Source organism: Schistocerca nitens, chromosome 12 (assembly GCF_023898315.1).
Source record: "Schistocerca nitens isolate TAMUIC-IGC-003100 chromosome 12, iqSchNite1.1, whole genome shotgun sequence".
NCBI classification, from domain to species: Eukaryota; Metazoa; Arthropoda; class Insecta; order Orthoptera; family Acrididae; genus Schistocerca; species Schistocerca nitens.
Window position 1 is genome coordinate 98915613 of NC_064625.1, and position 23220 is coordinate 98938832.

Consider the following 23220-nt stretch of genomic DNA (forward strand, 5'->3'; position numbering starts at 1 on the left):
ACGCTGCCCTCCAATACTAAATTGGTGATCCCTTGATGCCTCAGAACATGTCCTACTAACCCATCCCTTCTTGTAGCCAAGTTGTGCCACAAACTCCTCTTCTCCCCAATTCTATTCAGTACCTCCTCATTAGTTATGTGATCTACCCATCAAATCTTCAGCATTCTTCTGTAGCACCACATTTCGAAAGCTTCTGTTCTCTTCTTGCCCAAACTATTTATCGTCCATGTTTCACTTCCATACATGGCTACACTCCATACAAATACTTTCAGAAACGACTTCCTGACACTTACATCTATACTCGATGTTAACAAATTTCTCTTCTTCAGAAACGCTTTCCTTGCCATTGCCAGTCTACATTTTATATCCTCTCTACTTCGACCATCATCAGTTATTTTGCTCCCCAAATAGCGAAACTCCTTCACTACTTGAAGCGTCTCATTTCCTAATCTAATTCCCGCAGCATCACCCTATTTAATTCGACTACATTCCATTATTCTCGTTTTGCTTTTGTTGATGTTCACCTTATACCCTCCTTTCAAGACACTGTCCATTCCGTTCAACTGCTCTTCCAGGTCCTTTGCTGTCTCTGACAGAATTACAATGTCATCGGCGAACATCAAAGTTTTTATTTCTTCTCCATGGATTTTAATTTCTACTCCGAATTTTTCTTATGTTTCCTTTACTGCTTGCTCAATATATAGATTGAATAACATCGGGGATAGGCTACAACCCTGTCTCACTCCCTTCCCAACCACTGCTTCCCTTTCATGTCCCTCGACTCTTATAACAGCCATCTGGTTTCTGTACAAATTGTAAATAGCCTTTCGCTCCCTGTATTTTACCCCTGCCACCTTCATAATTTGAAACAGAGTATTCCAGTGAACATTGTCAAAAGCTTTCCCTAAGTCTACAAATGCTAGAAACGTAGGATTGCCTTCCCTTAATCTATTTTCTAAGATAAGTCGTAGGGTCAGTCTTGCCCCACGTGTTCCACAATTTCTACGGAATCCAAACTGATCTTCCCCGAGGTCGGCTTCTACCAGTTTTTCCATTCGTCTGTAAAGAATTTCGCCTGTCTCATACATCTATCTCACCAGATGGTAGAGTTTCGTCAGGACTGGCTCACCCAAGGCTGTCAGTGGTTCTAATGGAATGTTGTCTACTCCCGGGGCCTTGTTTCGACTTACAGGGTGTGGTAGATAAGTAATGAGACTGGCCGCCGCGCGGCGCCCCAGTCGCTCGCAGGGCGGTCTCCATCTGTACGTCACTGCTCTGGTGCAGTGAGGGTCGAGCTTCGCGTATTACGTTGTTTGTGTGCCCGTGACACTTGTGAAAACGCTGAAGATGGATCGCTCGATAGAACAGCGGTATGCAATCAAATTTTGCTTTCGCTTGGGCAAAACTGCTTCGGAAACTTTTGCTATGATTACGGAGGCCTACAAAGAAGACTCCCTATCAAGAGCTCAAGTGTTCCGGTGGTTTAATGAATTTAAAAACGGGAGGGAATCCGTTGAAGACATGGAACGATCTGGACGCCCTTCAACGAGTCGTGTGGATGAAACGGTGGCCAAAGTGAAAGAACTCCTGGACTCCGACCGTCGTTTAAGTCTCAAAATGATCGCCGATGAGGTCTCCGTGACTAAATTTACGGTTCACCAAATTGTTACGCAAGATTTGATGTTGAGGAAAGTTTGCGCAAAATTGGTTCCCCGAGTGCTCACCGCAGAACAAAAGCAACAACGAGTGGACGTTTGCTGTGAGATGTTGAATGATTTGGAAAATAATCCACACTTTTTAGACAACGTAGTAACAGGCGACGAATCGTGGACATTCCAGTACGACCCGAAGACGAAAGCCCAGAGCTCGGAGTGGCACACACCGGCATCCCTGCGGCCGAAGAAAGCAAGAATGTCAAAGTCCCGCATCAAGACAATGCTGATTGTGTTTTTCGACAAGCGGGGTTAATTCACAAAGAGTTTGTTCCTCAGGGGAAGACTGTCAATGCCGAATTCTACAAAGAAGTCCTTCAGCGATTGCACAGAGCCGTCAAACGGAAGCGACAGGACCTTGCTCAACGCTGGCGTCTCCACCACGACAACGCTCCGGAGCACACAGCGTTCCTCGTGACCTCCTACTTGACCCGAATTGGAGTTGAAGTTTTGCCACAACCACCATACAGCCCTGACTTGAGTCCTCCTGATTTCTTCCTATTTCCGAATGTCAAAAGATGCCTGAAGGGTCATCGTTTCGACGATATTCCGAACATCCAACGTGCTGTCACGAAGGCACTAACTGGGATAACTCAAACGGACTACAGTGGGGCCTATGAAGCTTGGAAAACGCGCTGGCAACGTTGTGTCGACGCCCAAGGCGAGTACTTTGAAGAATATTAACGTTTTGTACAAATTGGATCAATAAATTTGTTTTTCTAGACTGAGTCTCATTACTTATCTACCACACCCTGTAGGTCTTTCAGTTCTCTATCAAACTCTTCACAGTGTATCATATCTCCTATTTCAACAACATCTACATTCTCTTCCATGTCTATAATATTGTCCTGAAGAACATCGCCCTTTTATAGACCCGCTATATACTCCTTCCACCATTCTGCTTTTCCTTCTTTGCTTATTACTGGATTTCCATCTGAGCTCTTGATATTCATGCAAAGATATAGATCTCTTAATATCTCATGTGGAAGGCGAATCGGTTTACCTACGAGCGCAACACGGCAAGTGATTCCCCAGGAATCTCGCTCAGTGGAAGACGCGCAACGTAAGTTTCTGAAAAAAATAAATAAATAAAAAAACAGCGGTCAAATGTTTTCGAGGTATTTTATGTACAAAGAGGGTAATCCCAAAAGTAAGGTCTCCTATTTTTTTATCAGTACATAGATCTGTTCATTTCTACATTGGTTTACTACAGTTTACAGCTTGAACATTTAGCTATTCTTCGACATAATCATCATTTTTGTAGACGCTGTGGCAGTTTCTGTATGCCCATGTCATACCAGCTCGCCGCCATACTGTTCAGAAAGTTATGAACCTCTTCTTTCACCTCGTCCGCGGAGCTGAGACGCTGGGACCTCAATTAACGCTGACAGATACTGCGAAACTCTGAAACAAACGCAAATGGGCAATTCAGAACCGGAGAAGAGGAATGTGGAGCAAGGCCGTACACATTCTCCATGATAACGCTCGCCCTCGCATCGCTCGGCAAACCGTTGCTCTCCTGCAACAGTTTCAGTGGAACATAATCACCCACCCACCCTATAATCCTGACTTGGCGCTCAGTGACTATCACCTGTTCCCTAGCTTAAAAGAACATTTGGCCGGAAAGCGATTCAGCTCCGACGACGAGGTGAAAGACGAGGTTCATAACTTTCTGAACGGCATAGCGGCGAGCTGGTATGACATGGGCATACAAAAACTGCCACAGCGTCTACAAATATGCATCAACAGAAATGGTGATTATGTCGAAAAATAGCTAAATGTTCAAGCTGTAAATTGATGTAAACCATTGTAGAAATAAACAGGTCTATGTACTTACAAAAAATAGGAGACCTTACTTTTGGGATTACCCTAGTAGTAACGCGCGATATCAAATGGTTCAAATGGCTCTGAGCACTATGGGACTTAACTTCTGAGGTGATCAGTCCCCTAGAACTGAGAACTACTTAAACCTAACTAACCTAAGGACATCACACACATCCATGCCCGATGCAGGATTCGAACCTGCGACCGTAGCGATCGCGCGGTTCCAGACTGTATTGCCTAGAACCGCTCGGCCACTCCGGGCGGTCGCGTGATATCATCAGAGAAAATTGTGGCTGGGGGGGGGGGGGAATGGAGGGGAGATTGTTAGCGACGCGGCTTCTTAATCTTGTACCCCGTGTTCGATACCCGGTTACTGGTTTTTTTTTTAACCTACCCATATCTGTAGAAGGTTACTACACAAAAGCTTCTAATCAAATTAGGGGTTACAAAGACGTCGTATTAATTGTAAAATTATAACCGGATTTCACAAGAAGTGTCACACATTTTTAGACGCTGAAGAGTCAAAGGAATTCGTACCCGTGCCCAGTGTCGCGTAGGGTCCCCGCGAGCACGCAGCAGTGCCCAACACAACGTGGCATGGACTCTAATGTCTGAAGCAGTGCTGGAGGGAACTGACACCATGAATCCTGCAGGGCTGTCCACATATCCGTAAGACTACGAGGGGGTGGAGATCTCTTCTCAACAGCACGTTGCAAGGCAACCCAGACGTGCTGACAAGGGAACCTCCCCATCGCACCCCCCTCAGATTTAGTTATAAGTTGGCACAGTGGATAGGCCTTGAAAAACTAAACACAGATCAATCGAGAAAACAGGAAGAAGTTGTGTGGAACTATGAAAAAAGAAGCAAAATATACGAACTGAGTAGTCCATGCGTAACATAGGCAACATCAAGGCTGACATTAGCTCAGCAGCGCAGTGGTCCCGTGGTTAGCGTGAGCAGCTGCGGAACGAGAGGTCCTTGGTTCAAATCTTCTCTTCATTCAAAATTTTAATTTCTTTATTTTCGCAAAGTTATGATCTGTCCGTTCGTTCATTAACGTCTCTGTTCATTGTAATAAGTTTAGTGTCTGTGTTTTGCGACCGCAACGGTAAACCGTGCGATTAGTAAACGAAAGGACGTGGCTCTCCAATGGGAACCGAAAACATTTGATCGCAAGGTCATAGGTCAGCCGATTCCTCCACAGGAAAACGTGTCTGATATATTCTATACGACACTGGTGACGGCATGTGCGTCACATGACAGGAATATGTTGTCGACCCACCTAACTTGTACACTTGGCGAATGGGTAAAAAGATTCTTCTACCTTACCCGATTTCGGTTTTCTTGTGGATGTGATAATCACTCCCAAAAAAGTGATGAAAACATAAGAGTTTGTCACATGAACTGAAAAAAAATTAAATTTTTCACTAGAGGGAAGACTTGAACCAAGGACCTCTCGCTCCGCAGCTGCTCACGCTAACCACGGGACCACGGCGCTCCTAATTCTGAATTAGCCTTGATGTTGCCTATCTTGCACATGGGCTACTCAGTTTGTATATTTTGGTTATTTTTTCGTAGTTCCACACAACTTCTTCCTGGTTTCTCGATTGATCTGTGTTCAGTTTTACAAGGCCTATCCACTGTGACAACTTATAACTAAATCTGAGGGGGGTGCGATGGGGAGGTTCCCTTGTGAGTAATGTTCATGTCTGGGGAGTTTGGTGGCCAGCGAAAGTGTTCAAACTCAGAAGAGAGTTCCTGAAGCCACTCTGTACCAATTCTGTACGTGTGGGGTGTCGCATTGACCTGCTGGATTTGCTCAAGTCCGTCGGAATGCACTATGCACATGAATGGATGCAGGTGGTCAGACAGGATACTTACAAGCGATGGGATGCAGCCTCTCCGAGGTAGCGATGAAGTCGGGATTTTCCCGTACGACCATTTCACGAGTGTACTGTGAATATGAGGAATCCGGTATGACATCATATCTCCGACATCGCTGCGGCCGGAGAAGGATCCTGCAAGAACGGCACCAACGACAAGAGAATCGTTCAACGTGACAGAAGTTCAACCCCTCCGCAAACTGCTGCAGATTTCAATGCTGGGCATCAACAAATGTCAGCGTGCGAACCATTCAACGCATCATCATCGATATGGGCTTTCAGAGTCGATGGCCCACTCGTGTACCCTTGACTGCACGACACAAAGCTTTACGCAGCGCCTGGGCCTATCAACACTAATATTGGACTGTTGACGACTGGAAACATGTTGCCTGGTCGGACGAGTCTCGTTTCGAAGTGTATCGAGTGGATGAACGTGTAGGGGTATGGAAACAACCTCATGTATTCATGGATCCTTCATGCCAGCAGGTGACTGTTCAAGCTGATGAGGGCTCTGTGAAGCGGTGGGGTGCTTACAGTTGGAGTGATATGGAAACCCTGCGTCCATCCATGCCCATTGTGCATTGCGACGGACTTGGGCAATTCCAGCAGTACAATGCGACACCTCACACATCCAGAATTGCTACAGAGTGGCTCCAGGAACGCTCTTCTGAGTTTAAACACTTCTGCTGGCCACCATACTCCCTAGACACGCTCATTATTGAGCATGTCTGGGATGCCTTGCAACGTGCTGTCCAAAAGAGATCTCCACCCCTTCGTACTCTTCCGGATTTACGGACAACCCGGCAGGGTTCGTGGTGTCAGTTCCCTCCACCACAACTTCAGATATTAGTCGAGTCCACGCCACGTCGTGTTGCGGCGCTTCTCAGTGTTCGCGGGGGCCCTATACGATATTAGGCAGGTGTATCAGTTTCTTTGGTTCTTCAGTGTATATCGCGGTAGCAGAGGGTGCTCGTAGTTCACAGCTACTGCATGTGAGGCTCAGCAGGCGCACACGATTGGGTCCGATGGATTCTGCACGGCCGGCCGCGGTGGTCTCGCGGTTCTAGGCGCGCAGTCCGGAACCGTGCGACTGCTACGGTCGCAGGTTCGAATCCTGCCTCGGGCATGGCTGTGTGTGATGTCCTTAGGTTAGTTTGGTTTAAGTAGTTCTAAGTTCTAGGGGACTGATGACCACAGCAGTTGAGTCCCATAGTTCTCAGAGCCATTTGAACCATTTTTGATTCTGCACGACCGCCGTCGCCGTCTGACTGAAACTTGTAATCCCTGCACCATTGGGTCCACCAGATCCTCCTTAAGGGGCTCCGGAAAGGCTCAAAATCATGAAAAGTTCAATTTTTACTTTTTTGCGTTTTCTGAATCTGCAGACTATTACCTTTTAATAGATATATAATTTATTCAATTCCGAAGACTACAACTATTTTTAAATTTCTTTTGAAATGTGTTCTACATGGGCGTGACCCACTGTGGCGCTGTTAAACTGCTGTCAAATGGTGTTATTATTAACGTCCGTGTTCATCAGGTACATTTTAGTGATGTGAGATAAAGTATGTGTTGTGGCTAACCTGTGATGGTTCAATATATATCGCTGGTGTGATTGTCGATTGTTTCATGTTTATTTACTCTGTCGTTATCTCGAAAATATTCGTAATTAATTCTGTTTCTTGAGTCTCTGTTTTGTTGAAGTATAATAATGAGTAAAAGTAAAGTTATTAGAAATCCTCTGAAGGCTTTTAAGAAAAGGAGAAATGTTGGAAAGCCAGAGGTATGTGTTATTACTGTAAACAATAAAGACGATAACCAAGTGAGTGAACCTAACCTCTCAAGTACACCTGCCCATAGCAGTCAAAGTGGGAAAGAAAATACTTGCTAACTGGTGAAGTGTACACTCATAAGCATAGTCTGCCTCATGCAATAATGGAGGTGATAAAACCTAATTTCAGAGACTTAGCAGCACCTGAACTGTTGAAAAAGTGTATTCACGGAAAAACTCAAAACCCCAATGAAAGTGTAAATAGTGTTATATGGTCGAGAATCCCCAAGACTGTATTTGTTGGAATAGAAACACTTCACTTTGGTGTGTATGATGCTGTTGCGACTTTCAATGATGCAACATTGTAAGGTGCAAGGTATTTAGAAATATGGGAATGAAGAAAGGTTCTAACATGGTACGAGCGATGCTTGCTTTAGACAAGGAACGCCTTCGGGCTGCAGACAGGGCTGTAAAGAGTCTAGAAATGCAAGCAAGAGTAAACAGGAGGAGGAACAAGAGGAAGCTGGAGGAGCAGTTTGCAGAGGATAAAGATAATCCATCCTATGGACCTGGAATGCACTAAAAACTTAATCCAATCTTTGTCGCTCGATTCCCAAAACTTTTATTTTCTCATACTAACTACATGTTTTCTAAGGATTTTCCAAACATATTTGTTTCAAACTTTCAGTAAATGTTACACAGTACCTTCTGCATAATTTCACACAGCCTTTTTCCAAAAAACTGTATATTTTTGAATATATAAATAAAAAAATTGCAAAAAAATGTTGTGAATTTTCATTACAATTGAAAAAAAATCATCTTTAATAACTGAACTACAATTTTGTAAAATTCCTGTGTTAAGTTGTAGCCCATATTCCAATAAATAATCTGTAAAAAGTTCAACTTCCTACCTCAAATACTTTGTGAGGAAAGATGTAATTTATAAGCGTTATTTTAACATTGCAAGTATAGGGCTTTCCGGAGCCCCTTAACCACTATCGTAGTCTGACGGAAACTTGCAACCCCTGCACCATTGGGTCCACCAAATCCTGTACAACCACTATCGTCGTCTGATGGAAACTTGCAATCCCTGCATCATTGGGCCCATCAGATCCTGCACAATCACTATCGTCGTCTGACAGAAACTTGCAATTGCATTGACAACTGTGATTCCCATGGGTTGGTATTGATACATGGTACCACAGAGACGTTCCCTAAAAAAGTGTGTGTTTTGAGATGATACAAACGTTCCTAATGCTGAATACTGAAATTATTTGCCGCATAAACAAGCCACATGAGTGCACCATACCACAGAGAACGTCAATATTCAACAACGTGAGTGTCATATCGACTTTCTTGTTCTGACTAATGTCTGTGGTTAACTCATCGCCACACCCATTGTCTGTGGTTCAAAGATGTGTGGGTACACATTCACTCCTAACAATCTGTACCTGGTGACAAATAGGGTGTGGCCTCCTGTTGAAGATAAGTCTACCTAGGTGGTGTGACTAGACAATCTTAAGAACAATTTTCCTGCAGAGAAGTCTGTCGACGAGCCCTTTTCTCCCAAGAAGTCGACCTGAGCTTACAGTCTGCTACTAGGCTGTGTTCCAACGTCAGCCATCTACATCTACATTTATACTCCGCAAGCCACCCAACGGTGTGTGGTGGAGGGCGCTTTACGTTCCACTGTCATTACCCCCCTTTCATGTTCCACTCGCGTATGGTTCGCGGGAAGAACGACTGCCGGAAAGCCTCCGTGCGCGCTCGAGTCTCTCTAATTTTACATTCGTGATCTCCTCGGGAGGTATAAGTTGGGGTAAGCGATATATTCGATACCTCATCCAGAAACGGACCCCTCGAAACCTGGAGAGCAAGCTACACCGCGATACAGAGCGCCTCTCTTGCAGAGTCTGCCACTTGAGTTTGCTAAACATTTCCGTAACGCTATCACGCTTACCAAATAACCCTGTGACGAAACGCGCCGCTCTTCTTTGGATCTTCTCTATCTCCTCCGTCATCCCGACCTGGTACGGATCCCACACTAATGAGCAATACTCAAGTATAGGCCGAACGAGTGTTCCGTAAGTCACCTCCTTTGTTGATGGACGACATTTTCTAAGGACTCTCCCAATGAATCTCAACCTGGCACGCACCTTACCAACAATTACTTTTATATGATCATTCCACTTCAAATCGTTCCGCACGCATACTCCCAGATATTTTAAAGAAGTAACTGCTACCAGTGTTTGTTCCGCTGACATATAATCATACAAAAAAGAATGCTTCTTTCTATGTATTCGCAACATATTACATTTGTCTATGTTAAGGGTCAGTTGCCACTCCCTGCCATGCTGGTGTTTAAGTCTGTGCTTGCGATGCACGCTCAGTCCGTGCGAGACACAGGAAGAGAGAGAGAGACTGAGGCTGTTACGTGGTGAAGGACCGGCAGTGTCGGCCAAGGCCATCATCGAGCAGTTAGCGGCTGTTAGCGGCGGCTCGCTCATGTGACTGACGCCGCTCATGCTCACCTGTATAGCACCGTTTGGTGCTGCTGCCTATGTGCGAGAAGATTCTCGAGCGCCCGCTGTCGTCTTGTCAGAATTCCCAAAAGCTGTTCGACACCATACGACATCGTCGAGCACTGATACCGTGACTCAATTATTTAGATAACCGAGTAGGTGTCTGGTAACGCAGCACCAGTATTTGGTAAGAAAACACCTCTTTTATTTCGCACTAGCCTTCCGCACTATCCATTTCTTCCTTTCTCTGGAAAACCTTGTTCCAAAGCTCTATAATCGATAACAGTAATACTTGGTCTTTTTCTGAGCTCATCGACTGTGGCTCGGTCCCTAGTCCATTTCTCAAACAAGCAAATGCGAACTTCCGGTACTCAAACTTACACTACTGGCCATTAAAATTGCTACACCACGAAGATGACGTGCTACAGACGCGAAATTTAACCAACAGGATGAAGATGCTGTGATATGCAAATGATTAGCTTTTCAGAGAGTTCAGACAAGGTTGGCGCCGGTGGCGACACCTACAACGTGCTGACATGAGGAAAGTTTCCAACCGATTTCTCATGCACAAACAGCAGTTGACCGGGGTTGCCTGGTGAAACGTTGTTGTGATGCATGGTGTAAGGAGGAGAAATGCGTACCATCACGTTTCCGACTTTGATAAAGGTCGGATTGTAGCCTATCGCGATTGCGGTTTATCGTATCGCGACATTGCTGCTCGCGGTGGTCGAGATCCAATGACGGTTAGCAGAATATGGAATCGGTGGCTAAAAGAGGGTAATACGGAACGCCGTGCTGGATCCCAACGGCCATCTTATCCGTATGGCTGAAAGGGATCGTGCAGCCACGTCTCGATCCCTGAGTCAACAGATGGGGACGTTTGCAAGACGACAACCATCTGCACGAACAGTTCGACGACGTTTGCAGCAGCATGGACTATCAGCTCGGAGACCATGGCTGCGGTTACCCTTGACGCCGCATCACAGACAGGTGCGCCTGCGATGGTGTACTCGACGACGAACCAGGGTGCACGAATGGCAAAACGTCATTCTTTTTCGGATGAATCCAGGTTCTGTTTACACCACCAAATGGTTCAAATGGCTCTGAGCACTATGGGACTTAACATCTTAGGTCATCAGTCCCCTAGAACTTAGAACTACTTAAACCTAACTAATCTAAGGACATCACACACATCCATGCCCGAGGCAGGATTCGAACCTGCGACCGTAGCAGTCCCGCGGTTCCGGACTGCAGCGCCTAGAACCGCAAGACCACCGCGGCCGGCTACACCATCATGATGGTTACATACGTGTTTGGCGACATCGCGGTGAACGCACATTGGAAGCGTGTATTCGTCATCGCCATACTGGCGTATCACCCGGAGTGATGGTATGGGGTGCCATTGGTTACACGTCTCGGTCACCTCTTGTTCACATTGACAGCACTTTGAACAGTGGACGTTACATTTCAGATGTGTTACGACCCGTGGCTCTACCCTTCATTCGATCCCTGCAAAACCGTATATTTCAGCAGGTTAATGCACGACCGCATATTGCAGTTCCTGTACGGGCCTTTCTGCATACAGAAAATGTTCGACTGCTGCCCTGGCCAGCACATTCTCCAGATCTCTCTCCAACTGAAAACGTCTGGTCAGTGGTGGCCGAGCGACTGGCTCGTTACAGTATGCCAGTCACTACTCTTGATGAACTGTTGAAGCTGCGTGGGCAGCTGTACCTGTACACGCCATCCAAGCTCTGTTTGACTAAATGCCCAGGCATATCAAGGCCGCTAAATGCCCAGGCATATCAAGGCCGTTATTACGGCCAGAGGTGGTTGTTCTTGGTACTGATTTCTCAGGATCTATGCACCCAAACTGCGTGAAAATGTAATCACCTGTCAGTTCTAGTATAATGTATGTGTCCAATGAATACCCGTTTATGATGTGCATTTCTTCTTGGTGTAGCAATTTTAATGGTCAGTAGTGTATTATTATTCTCGTGTCAGAAACATACAGGTACATGCACATACATTTTACACAGTTATGGTTAAATTACTTTTGACGAAAACTTGGCCACTTTAACCGCAAATTCTGTTGCTTGTTGAACGTCATCTTCTGTGCAGGAGACTGGACACAATCGACACCGAAGCATGTGCCGGACTGTCTGTTCATCTCCACAGTCACACCGAATGTCAGTTTGATCTATGTATCCACTTTGCCAGGTTAACTTTTGATCTTCCAACTCCAGGTCTCAGTCTGTTCAGGGAATTCAAAGTTGTCCATTCTCAGTCATGGCCTGGAGGTAAAGCTTCAACAACTCTTTTTCCAACCAGGGGGAAGGTAGGTCGTAACCCTCTATAGTTGTAACGTAGCTTTTTCAGCAGCGGTTCTAAGTTCCTTTGTTGTTCTAAGGAAACTCTTCCTTGCCTCAAGTCGTTGCGGATGCGGTTCGTGCCCATACAGAGGATGGGTAATTTCCTGTTCCATTGCCTTTTTTCCTTGTTCGCAGCTATCTCTGTTCGAACAGGCGGTGGTGCTATTCCTGCGAGGTGGTAAAGCCATTCGACTGCAGTAGTGTGTTTCAAGCAACCTTTTGTAATTTTGCAGGTTTCGTTGAGAGCTACATCCACCTGTTTGGCACGAGTATAATTATACCAAAGAGGACAGGCATACCCTGCCGCAGAATAGCATAGTGCCGTCGCAGATGTTCGGACTGTTTCAGGTTGACTACCCCACTGTGATCCAGCCAGTTTCCGTAGGAGATTGTTCCTGGTGGAGACTTTCGACTTCATGCAGTGCTTTATGAAAGTGAGAGATCTCTCCTAGGTATTTTGGAGTCTCGTAGTGTTCCAGTTCGCCCCCCGACCGTACTATTTTCAACTTGCGAGTGGCTTCCTTGTTCCTCAAATGAAAGGCACACACTTGGGTCTCTGAAGGGTTTGGTTGAAGCTGGTTTGTGTTGTAGTATCTGGATAGATCTTCAAGGGAATTCTTGAGGTTGTTCTCCACTGATGCAAAATCTGTGCTCTGGGTGACTAGAGCATGTAAGTGTGGTGCTAAAATTTGATAGAAATAGAAAATTTTGCTATACTTTCCTCTGCCAACATTTTCTTCTTTTTCCATTAGTAAACGGCCTGTGTCGATGTGGAACCATTCTTCTTCGATGTACTTCAGATTTATTGTTTCCATTGCTGTAGTTCACATTGTGTATTGACCCATGGACCTAGTAACGACAGAGAGGGTTCGTCCCGCCGTAGCCCTCAGTGGTTCACAACCCCACAACAGGCCACAGCAGTCCACCCACCCTACCGCCGCCCCACACCGAACCCAGGGTTATTGTGCGGTTCGGCTCCCAGTGAAACCCCCCCCCCCCCGCCCACCCCCTCCCCGGGAACTTCTCATACCAGACGAGTGTAACCCCAAATGTTGGCGTGGTAGAGTAATTATGTAGTTCACAGTATTCATTTATGTTTAACTTTTTTCTGTTTTGCAATGATTCATTATGTCCAAATGGTATTAAAGTTGAGGAAGCAGAATTGGAGACAGTGGGAAAACAAATTATTTAGTTTCTACTGTCAGCAGTTGATATTGTGGTTTTAGGTCTTACACTTTTTGGACGAATCTAATTTATATTTTCGGCTGCCTACTATTATACATACATATATGAATATTCATATTTTAGCAATTTAGTATAATTGGGTACGCGAAACGGTTCCTCATACTGAAGCAGTGCTAACCTTTGTATATTTCAAGTTCTAATCGAGTTGCAATTACTGGGTGTACGAAAGGCGTTGATTTTACTCCACCGGTTATAACTTTCATTCGCATGAACACATGAAGTAAATTTATAATATGTAATGATTGTCACTGCATAAAACAAAAATAAAACGACCAAATATTAATATCTAGGTTTCTAATCGATTCCAAGCAAAGAAGGGAAAGCAGAAAGGTGGAACGAGTATATAAGGGGTCTATAAAAGGGCGATCTTCTTGAGGACAATATTATGGAAATGGAAGAGGATGTAGATGAAGATGAAATGGGAGATACGATGCTGCGTGAAGAGTTTGACAGAACACTGAAAGACCTGAGTCGAAACAAGGCCCTGGGAGTAGACAGCATTCCATTAGAACTACTGACAGCCTTGGGAGAGCCAGTCCTGACAAAACTCTACCATCTGGTGAGCAAGATGTATGAAACAGGCGAAATACCCTCAGACTTCAAGAAGAATATACTAATTCCAATCCGAAAGAAAGCAGGTGTTGACAGATGTGAAAATTAGCGAACTATCAGTGTAATAAGCCACGGCTGCAAAATACTAACACGAATTCTTTACAGACGAATGGAAAAACTGGTAGAAGCCGACCTCCGTAGAAATGTTGGAACACGTGAGGCAATACTGACCTTACGACTTATCTTAGAAAATAGATTAAGGAAAGGCAAACCTACGTTTCTAGCATTTGTAGACTTAGAGAGAGCTTTTGACAATGTTGATTGGAATACTCTGCCGGCCGCGGTGGCCGTGCGGTTCTGGCGCTGCAGTCCGGAACCGCGGGACTGCTACGGTCGCAGGTTCGAATCCTGCCTCGGGCATGGGCGTGTGTGATGTCAAAATGGTTCAAATGGCTCTGAGCACTATGGGACTCAACTGCTGTGGTCATTAGTCCCCTAGAACTTAGAACTACTTAAACCTAACTAACCTAAGGACAACACACACATCCATGCCCGAGGCAGGATTCGAACCTGCGACCGTAGCGGTCGCGCGGTTCCAGACTGTAGCGCCAGAACCGCTCGGCCACCAGCGGCCGGCTGTGTGATGTCCTTAGGTTAGTTAGGTTTAAGTAGTTCTAAGTTCTAGGGGACTTATGACCTAAGATGTTGAGTCCCATAGTGCTCAGAGCCATTTGAACCATTTTTGGAATACTCTGTTTCAAATTCTGAAGGTGGCAGGGGTAAAATACAGGGAGCGAAACGCTATTTACAATTTGTACAGAAACCAGATGGCAGTTATAAGAGTCGAGGGGCATGAAAGGGAAGCAGTGGTTGGGAAGGGAGTGAGACAGGGTTGTATCCTATCCCCGATGTTATTCAATCTGTATATTGAGCAAACAGTAAAGGAAACAAAAAGAAAAATTCGGAGTGCAAACGCACGAATCATTCTTTCCGCTAATTTCATACTGTTTTTTACAACGACTCTGCAGTGCACGACGGTTCCTGTCCGTCGGTACATGGGAGGGAAGACCAGGTTCTTTTTGCGAAACACTACTGAGAAAATTTAGAGAACCATCTTTTGTAGCTGATTGCAGAACGATTCCACCGCTGCCAAAGCACGGGGAAGACAAGATAATAGACAGTAGGGCTCGTACGGAGGTGTATAGATGGTCGTTTTTCCCACCCTCTATTTGCGAGTGAAACAGGAAAAGAAATGACTGTCGACGGTACAAGGTACCATCCGCTGTGTGCCGTCTGGTGGCTTGTGGAGTGTGTACGTAAACATAAAATAAAGGGTCACTTACTGTCACCGAGCATGTGGAAATAAACATCATGGATGGTGTTCACGGTAACCTGGATGAATGGGTCCAAGAGATGGTAGGAAAAATAATGCCAAAACATCAGAGAAGCGGCACCGGCCTGAAGCGCCTACACAGCTGTATGTGGCCTGTGACAGGAGCCGCCTGGTCCCCTCGCGTTTTATAAGAGGCTTAACTTCGGCCCGGGGCTTCGGACACGCACTCGGCACGCACACGGACCGCGGCTGGTTGGAGCACGCCCGTCCGCCCACCATTCAAGTACGCGAAGTCTTACACCTGCTCGCTAGACAGCGACAACGACACGCACACAGTCTAGCCCAAGCTACACTGAACACTAGACGATATCAGTTACATGTGCCACCTTCTTCCCCTGACAATTAATACGACTGTCTGAAATGGAGAGTGGTGCAAGTTAAGTCTGTGAAGTTTTTTTCTGTTTCATGCACTGGAGGAGGGAGAGTGTGCGGGAACGGCATAATATCCCGGCAAGACTGCCTGTCAGGAAATTTTTGTCCTGCGGGGAGTTTGTTGGAAAGAGATGAGGCTAAATTCTTCCTGGGCTGGAGTAGACTATTTACAGTTCACATGTGTCAACGGCTCGACATTTATCCGTGCTATCGATTTTCCGTCCTGTTCCATACCTGCATTGGGTGAGGGTAAAATGACTGTCTACATGCGTCTACAGGTAACACCAAAGTAAGAGATCTCTGGAATGAGAACTGTCAACAGATCGGAAATTACCAAGAACGAGAATTGTTCGACAAATACAATTGTGATACTGTGTCGGCCGCGGTGGTCTAGCGGTTCTAGGCGCTCAGTCAGGAACCGCGCGACTGCTACGGTCGCAGGTTCGAATCCTGCCTAGGGCTTGGATGTGTGTGATGTCCTTAGGTTAGTTAGGTTTAAGTAGTTCTAAGTTCTAGGGGACTGATGACCACAGATGTTAAGTCCCATAGTGCTCAGAGCCATTTGTGATACTGTGGACGTCGAACTCGACAGAAAACTGTGGGTCAAATCAAACAGAATCTGCACCGGATGTGATCGGTGCTCTGACTCTCTCCAAGTTTGTGGTAAGATCCTATGGGACCAAACTTCTGAGGTCATTGGGCCCTCAGCTTACACACTAGTTAAACTAACTTTCGCTAAGGACAACACACACACACCCATGCCCGAGGGAGGACTTTAACCTCCGACGGGGGTCCTCACTCTCTAAAGGGGATATTGGGGAGTCTCCGAGTTGTAACTGTTGTGCGATGAAACGATCTATCAGACATATGAGACAACTCCTTCGATGCTATAAGGGCACGTGGAATGATTTTGTGAATGCCAATGCCACAGTGGTGGAATCTATTGTTGTTGTTGTGGTCTTCAGTCCTTCCTTCGAAAGGGCACGGCCGACTTCCTTCCCCATCCTTCCCTAATGGGATGGGACCGGTGACCTCGCCGTTTGGTCCCCTCTCCCCAGTCAACCAGACAACCAACTTAGGAAATGATCAACACTAATAAAATTAGTAGACTTAAATGTACAGCCAAATTGGAGAAATATCGTCTTTGTTCAGCGAGAAAATGTTTCGTAAGGGTTTTAAATTATGTGTAAAGTTTGTTGGATGTCGCTAATTGCTGTCACTGTCGAATACTGGGTCATTACTGTCTATGCAATTTGCGCGCCGTGACTTATGCATATACAAATGTATACTGTCTCTAACTTTAATACCCGTCTGGTTGTGTTAAGCCTTTGATATAAGATTGTTGTTGTTGTTGTTGTTGTTGTTGTTGTGGTCTTCAGTCCTGAGACTCGTTTGATGCAGCTCTCCATGCTGTTCTATCCTGTGCAAGGTTCTTCATCTCCCAGTACCTACTGCAGTCTACATCCTTCTGAATCTGCTTATTGTATTCATCTCTTGGTCTCCCTCTACGATTTTTACCCCCCACGCTGCCCTCCAATACTAAATTGGTGATCCCTCGATGTCTGAGAACATGTCCTACCAACCGATCCCTTCTTCTAGTCAAGTTGTGCCACAAACTCCTCTTCTCCCCAATTCTATTCAATACCTCCTCATTAGTTATGTGATCTACCCATCTAATCTTCAGCATTCTTCTGTAGCACCACATTTCGAAAGCTTCTATTCTCTTCTTGTCTAAAATATTTATCGTCTACGTTTCACATCGATACATGGCTACACGACATACAAATACTTTCAGAAACGACTTCCTGACATTTAAATCTATACTCGATGTTAACAAATCTCTCTTCTTCAGAAACGCTTTCCTTGCCATTGCCAGTCTACATTTTATACCCTCTCTACTTCGATCATCATCAGTTATTTTGCTCCCCAAATAGCAAAACTCCTTTACTACTTTAAGTGTCTCATTTCCTAATCTAATTCCCTCAGCATCACCCGACTTAATTCGACTACATTCCATTATCCTCGTTTTGATTTTGTTGATGTTCATCTTATACCATCCTTTCAAGACACTGTCCATTCCGTTCAACTGCTCTTCCAAGTCCTTTGGTATCTCTGACAGAATTACAGTGTTATCGGCGAACATCAAAGTTTTTACTTCTTCTCCATGGATTTTAATACCTACTCCGAATTTTTCTTTTGTTCCCTTTACTGCTTGCTCAATATACACATTGAATAACATAGGGGATAGGCTACAACACTGTCTCACTCCCTTCCCAACCACTGCTTCCCTTTCATGCCCCTCGACTCGTATGACTGCCATCTGGTTTCTGTACAAATTGTAAATAGCCTTTCACTGCCTGTATTTTACCCCTGCCACCTTCAGAATTTGAAAGAGAGCATTCCAGTCAACATTATCAAAAGCTTTCTCTAAGTCTACAAATGCTAGAAACGTTGGTTTGCCTTTCCTTAATCTATTTTCTAAAATAAGTGATATAAGATTATAACCACTTAATGAGCACATTGTGAGAGCATTTAAAATTTTTAAATTCAATCAGTAACCACGCGAAATGTGGAAAATAAAATTTTTGTTTCACCCGGAAGGCGTTAAATATACAAATTACAACTGATTTTGTGCTCCGCTGTGCTTATTCCAGTCGTTTGTGTCATTGTAAATTGAACGAGTGGCCTTAACATACTTGGTAATTGTGAGACTGAAAAAAATGACGTCACAAGCGACACGGAAAAAGCACTCTGGGATGAAGGTAGGCAGTTGTGGCATGTTTACAGTGAGATGGGCCAGTTTCTAACGGAATAGTGGCAGCAAACGTTTTAGGTTATTCGAGTCTAATGAACAGTATAGCAGCAGCACAAAAGATGCCGTGATGTGGAGCAACCGTGGATGGAAAAAAAGGGGGGTATTTGTGGGGAGTTGAGGATTTTACCATCTACCGATGGGCGCTCTCCTTTTATGGCAAAACAACGAAACATCGGCAAATCTCAACTGCAGACGTGCATCTCCGGACAAAAAATTATTAAGCAGCTTTTTCCCCAAGATGATTATTAAAATTCTGACTGTCCCTTGAGATGTTTATATTTTCCCACCTCCGCGTTGCAAATGTTTTGAGTGAAATGCCCAGTCGATGCGCTGTTGTTTTCACGTCAATTCTACCAACATTGAGAGTTGTTTAGTTCTCGGGGTTTTGTAACATTCCTGGATTCATGTCTCGTCGCTGTGCAGACTATGAAAAGGATTGCGGAAGACTCCCAAATAAATTCCAAAGTACAGTGCAGTTTTAATACCAATATATTTCCAGGACTCTGGTGTCCGAGCCTGGTGAACTGTACCGGTTACATCACATGTACCCAAAGGTGACATCAAACGACACAGAGTTCACAACAATCAACAAACGAGTGAGCCTACAATACATTTGCTCGCAACCCTTGCCAAAAAACGAGTGCCCCAAGGCGCCTGCGTGACCTCTATTTATACTTTTGTTAACAGTTACCTACAATGAAAATTACAATTTTATGTCAAATCACAATTAAAGGTTAAACCGAATATGAGATACACATTGCTAAAAATTTACAATTTCAGTGCTGAACAAGGTGAACCTATTTTCAACTTAGTTACGAGTTAATATAACATTTTCTGACTATGTTACAGGTAACAATTACATTTCTAAATTTGTTTATAACAAATCAACTAGTGCCTGAATTTTAGTGCTAACATATATCTAAGATTCAATTAACATGCTTTATTTATATGTTCTATTTAATTTGCTGTAGTAATTTTATACTGATGGGTTTACTGGTACATCTTGACCATGTGCTACATTTCTTTCGATTAGTTACAGTATTAATTTCACATTTATATCGTGTTTCTCACATAAGAACAATGTTAATCAGCAAAGCATCGTTTAAGAATTATATGTTTACTGAAATAGTGGTTATTTTTGTATGTAATTTGGAAACAGGTCACTTTACAATTGGACAATTTGGACTGGTCTTTATCTTTAATGCTCTCCGAGGGGTTCTGATAGGTAGCAATGAGATACAGTAATATTTCACCCTCGTATATGTCGCCTGTCGCGACAACGTGGCGACTAAGATCGAACTACAGGACTGATCAAAGCGACGTGAGCTGGTATGATGAGAAGCAAGCGGGGTGGCGGGCTTAAAATGACCTTTACGGCCTCCTCCCAGGGGTTACGGCGGGGCTGTGACCTCTGGTCGTGGGATGCTCTCGTGGCCTTATGGGGCGTGGCGCGGGCGGCGGCGGAGGCGGCGCCGTGTCACGTCACTGGTGCCCCCGGAGACCGGGCCTCGGCCGGGGAACCTGTTGGCGTGGGCCGCAGAGAGAGAGAGAGAGAGAGAGAGAGAGACTGCTCGCTGTCTCTCACGCACTGCTACAGCGCAACACTTGCCACCTTTAAGTGTCTCACAGCCTCCGTAAGACGGAAACGGAATTTCGGGAAGCGGTTTTCTCTGTCTTGTTCACACGTTAAGTCCTGCGTCGATTTTACGTATACATCTATGTGATTGCTCTGCTATTCACAATAAAGTGCCTGACACTGTGTCCAAAGAACCACCTTCAAGCTGTCTCTCTACCGTTGCACTCTCTAACGGCACGCGGGAAAAACGAGCACTTAAATTTTTTTATGCGAGCCCTCATTTCTCTTATTTTATCCTGATGATCATTTCTCCCTATGTAGGTGGGTGCCAACGGAATGTTTTCGCAATCGGAGGACAAAACAGTTGATTGAAAGTTCATGAGAAGACCCCTCGCAACAAAAAACGCCTTTGTTTTGATGATTGCCACTCCAATTCACGTATCATGTCTGTGACACTATCTCCCCTATTTCGCGATAATACAAAACGAGCTGCCCTTCTTTGGACTTTTTCGATGTCATCCGTCAGTCCCACCTGACGCGGATTCCACACCGCACAACAGTACACTAGAATAGGGCGGACAAGCGTGGCGTAAGGAGTCTAGTAGACCTGTTGCACCTTCTAAGTGTTCTGCCAATGAATCGCAGTCTTTAGTTTGTTCTACCCACTGTATTATCTATGTGATCGTTCCAATTTAGGGTATTTGTAATTGTAATACCTAAGTATTTAGTTGAATTTACAGCCTTCAGATTTGTGTGACTTATCGCGTAATCGAAATTTAGCTGATTTCTTCTAGTACTCACGTGAATAACTTCACACTTTTCCTTATTCAGAGTCAATTGCCAATTTTCGCACCATACAGATATCTTATCTAAATCATTTTGCAAGTCGTTTTGATCATCTGATGACTTTACAAGACGGTAAATGACAGCATCATCTGCAAACAATCTAAGACTGTTACTCAGATTGTCTTGTATGTCGTTAATGTAGATCAGGAACAATAGAGGGCCTATAACACTTCCTTGGGGAACGCCGGATATTACTTCTGTTTTACTCGATGACTTTCCGTCTATTACTACGAACTGTGACCTTTCTGGCAGGAAATCACGAATCCAATCGCACAACCGAGGCGATACTCCGTAGCCACGCAGTTTGGTTAGAAGACGCTTGTGAGGAACGGTGTCGAAAGCCTTCTGGAAATCTAAAAATATGGAATCAATTTGACGTCCCCTGTCGATAGCCCTTATTACTTGATGAGTATAAAGACCTAGCTGTGTTTCACAGTAACGATATTTTCTGAAACCGTGCTATGTGTCAATAAATCGTTTTCTTCGAGGTTTTTCATAATGTTCGAATGCAGTATATGTTCCAAAACCCTACTGCAAATCGACGTTAGTGATATAGGCCGATATAGTGATATAGCCCGATCAAATATAGGTTTGTCGAGCGTCACTGATGGCGTCTTCAAAACAACTCGTAGCATAGGAATATCTAAGGAATTAGCATTCAGATGCGGGCAACAGGTTTATTGTCGTCATGTGACTTTGGTGCTGTTTGGTGTATGTTCGTAAGCGCACTGCGTATTTTCAGTAATACATCGCTATAACGGATAGCTCCCGTTGAAATGTACAGTGAATTTTGTCCTGACTTTTCATAAGCAGCTTACTGTGGATACAGTAAAGAGGAAAAGTAGGCATGGGCACTGCAACTGTATTTTTTTAGATTTTGTACAGGACTCCATCGTTATGCCGAGTCTGTGTTTTAGAAAATTATGCTTCGGTGGCATTTCAAAATGGTTTCCTAGTACGCCAAGACGATCACTCCCTAAAAATAACTTTCAAATTTCGTACTACCATATGCCGTCTTGCATAAAAATGATCCCATCCACATATCCACGATGCTGAAGAGCTGGAATGACGTGGTTGTGCAAAAGACACTCATAGCACTTACCAATGACGGTACAAGTAAAAAGGACCGGAAGCACCTGTCTCTTCGAAAAAATATGGCCCTATGATAAATGATGCCGTAAACCCGCACCACATAGTGACCTGTTCAGGATGAAGTGGTACTGGTTGATTTGCGTGTGGATTTTCCGTTGCCCATATTCGACAATTCTGTGTATTGGCATATCCTGTCGGATGGAAGTGGGCTTCGTCTGTCCACAAAATCTTCCACGGCCAATCATTGTCCACTTTCATGCGAGCAAGAAATTCTAAAGCAAAGGTCTCTCTTGCTGGCAGGTCAACAGGAAGCAAGTCGTGCACTTTGGTGAATGGATAGCAAAGAAGGATGTTTCGTAAGATTTTACGCACCGCGTTCACGGGTATAGCCAGTGTTCAGGCAGTTATCCGTGCACTACGCGTTTGCACAGCACCACTCGTCTCCTCCTACACTGCTGTGGCCACTGCTTCTACTGACGTCAGATCAATTAGTTTCCTTCCTCTGCCAGGCCGCACTCTAAAAGAACCCGTCTTTTCGAATTTCCGAATAACTTTCTCGAGACCTACGGCAGTCGTCGGACCAACGACTTTTTTTTTCAAACCCTTCAGTGTCTGGTACTTCTGCAAAGCGACGTGTGCACAGTCATCATTCTTGTAATACAGCTTTACAAGCAGAGCGCGATCCTGCATTGAGGCAGTCATGGCGAACGTCGCAGACGCGAAAGGTTCAAATGGCTCTGAGCGCTATGGGACTTAACATCTGAGGTCATCAGTCCCCTAGAACTTAGAACTACTTAAACCTAACTAACCTAAGGACATCACACACAGCCATGCCCGAGGCAGGATTCGAACCTGCGACCGTAGCAGTCGCGCGGTTCCAGACGGTAGCGCCTAGAACCGCTCGGCCACTCCGGCCAGCAACGCGAAAGGGGGAAAAGCCTTGTAGTTCATTTGTTCGTGCGCATGACAGATGTTTTCATTTACGTATTCTGACACATACAGCGCCATCTATTGATCAATGATCACGCTATTTTTTTCTTCTGCCATTCGTTCTCCCCTTTCTCCGATAATATTCCGTTGCAATTTGACGTCATTCTGACCAGTGGTGTTATTTCTACAGCGTTTTGAAAGTTTAATTATAATCACCCTGTATTATAGCGAAATAGGGGAGAGAGTGCCACTGATATGATACGCGAGTTGGGGTGACTATCATTGAAACAAAGCCGTTTTCAGTTGCGGCGATA

General features: G+C 44.8%; 1 protein-coding gene across 2 annotated transcripts in view; it reads left to right on the forward strand.

The window, feature by feature from the left end:
- The window catches only part of LOC126214855 (myc box-dependent-interacting protein 1), a 468728-nt gene that overhangs the window by 387784 nt on the left and 57724 nt on the right, over positions 1 to 23220 (forward strand). The window lies entirely within an intron of this gene.